The sequence below is a fragment of the Harmonia axyridis genome, chromosome 1 (genome assembly GCF_914767665.1).
Source record: "Harmonia axyridis chromosome 1, icHarAxyr1.1, whole genome shotgun sequence".
Taxonomy (NCBI): Eukaryota; Metazoa; Arthropoda; class Insecta; order Coleoptera; family Coccinellidae; genus Harmonia; species Harmonia axyridis.
The window spans coordinates 87,108,789-87,110,969 of NC_059501.1; positions in this window are offsets into that span (position 1 = coordinate 87,108,789).

The window sequence follows — 2,181 nt, forward strand, 5'->3', positions numbered from 1 at the left end:
GCAGTACAAAACGCTGAAGCATAATGACAGATAAGAACAATAAAAAATTAATTTCACTAGTGAGATTAAGGATCAGTTTCTTTCACTGGATTTCAATGAAGTCTTTTCTATTGGATGAACGTAGAAAAAGAATGTGTTTTCGCAAAACGATTCCATAGCTTTATTTTAGTTGGGTTAACTATCAGGTATTCATAATAACAAATCAAAATGATCGCTGTGAGCAATTTAATTTCCTGTTTGTATTACATGGCGATCAATTATTTCAAGCACCTTCTGCCAGCTTCACTGAATGAAATGAGTTTCTTGTTGAAAACAATTTTTTTTTCATTGAAATAAAAATCTTCATTTGTTAAACTAATGAACGTGTTGTGACATCGGTAGCTTGTGTTAATAGTTTTAATGATTTTTTTCAAGGTACCGACTATACCTACTATTAAAATGTTCAAACATCGTAAAATCAATAACTACTATGGAAACATATGCACCTTGAGATCTAGTTGAACAATAGGTATCCACTTTTCTGCGTGTTCGATCTAATAATTCTATTATAGAATTTCTGTTATTTTGGAATTTTGAGGGGAATTATATGTTGCTCGTCTACCGATGAAAAATTCAACACTAATTTTATTCTTCTGTAAACACGATAACTTGCGTGAGAGTCTACCTAGATTCTAGAGACTTGAAAATTTCAGACTTCATCTGAGATTTAAATGCGCCAATAAATTAGTCAATGGATCAAATCCATCAAACAGTTTTGGAGTTAGGTATAGGTATCTGAAATATTGTTGTCACAATAATTCGAATGACTCGATGGAATTGAAACTTTAAACTCTGATGTGAAATAAACAGACGAATGGTTTGCTCGAAAATTCGTAAGAATTTTTCTTATTGATATTTCAGGAATAACTCTCTATATTTTGCAGATATTTTTTGCCACATTCAATAAATAAAATCAGCATATTCGATAGATTTGGTCCTGACTTAATGGAAATTATTTATAAATAAAATAAAACAAAGTAATTTCAATGAGTATTCGTAAAAATTACATTACTGTGGCTCATTTTATTTATAACGAATTATTTGTCTGAGAATGGTATCTATAGACTTACTTCAATGGCTAGGTTGTGCATTATGTGTAGCCTGAGATTATTAAAAATCTGATTTAATGATTTCTAGCTTTTATAAGGAGATTATTTTCGAGATCGATATTCTCTACACTACAATTTGAATTACTAAAAACAGGTGAACTGAACAAATCGAAATACTTGCAGAACAAATTGAAATTAGAAACAATAATGTACCCTTAGCCTCTATACTGCTCAAACATTATTAAAGGCGTGAAGCAGAGTGGCGCAGTGGAAGCGTGCTGGGCCCATAACCCAGAGGTCCGTGGATCGAAACCACGCTCTGCTAGAAATTTTTTTTCGTGATCAGTGGCTTACAAATGAAAAAATTTTCAGGAGTCAAAATTACGACAATTCATTTTGAAATATTTTGACTAACCTTATTATTTCAGACCTATCATCAACGAAGAAAGAGAGTTGAAATGCTTTTAGCCAATTGTCATAATCATCTGACAACAGATTCTATGAATATCTACATTTCTCAATTATCTATGGGAAAAATTGAAATATTTATACATTATGACGTGGTCACAAAAATCTCGCAATATGGAATATAGCAATAACTTCCGATATAGAACTTTTTGAAAATACGTTTTATGATCAAGTAGTAAAACGATTCGCGCTGAGCTTTGAATGAAACTTCGTGTCGATATTTGAAATGATTTTTCCTTATTTTATATTCTATCAATAGATGAAATACTTTCTTTGGTGTACCTAACCTCGATAACAAACGAATATTTTCTTTTTTGGAATCGAATTTCGTCAATTATACGTTAAAATAACTCTTGTTTTTTATTAAAATCAGTCTTGAAGATAAAATTCACACTTGTGTTGTTTTGAATGTGAACGATACAAAGTTTCTTCTTTTTTCAAAAATAACAGGATATTTAAATTTCATATCAAAACTATAAAAATTCATCAAAGGTTTCAGTTTTACTCGACAAACCAAGCGAGTGTCTATCACTGATAATCTGTGAACTTCAAATAATTAAAATATTCAGTGGCCATCAAGTTCTCCGGATTCATCACGTTAGGTTTTTTTTTGGCACTTTTAAAG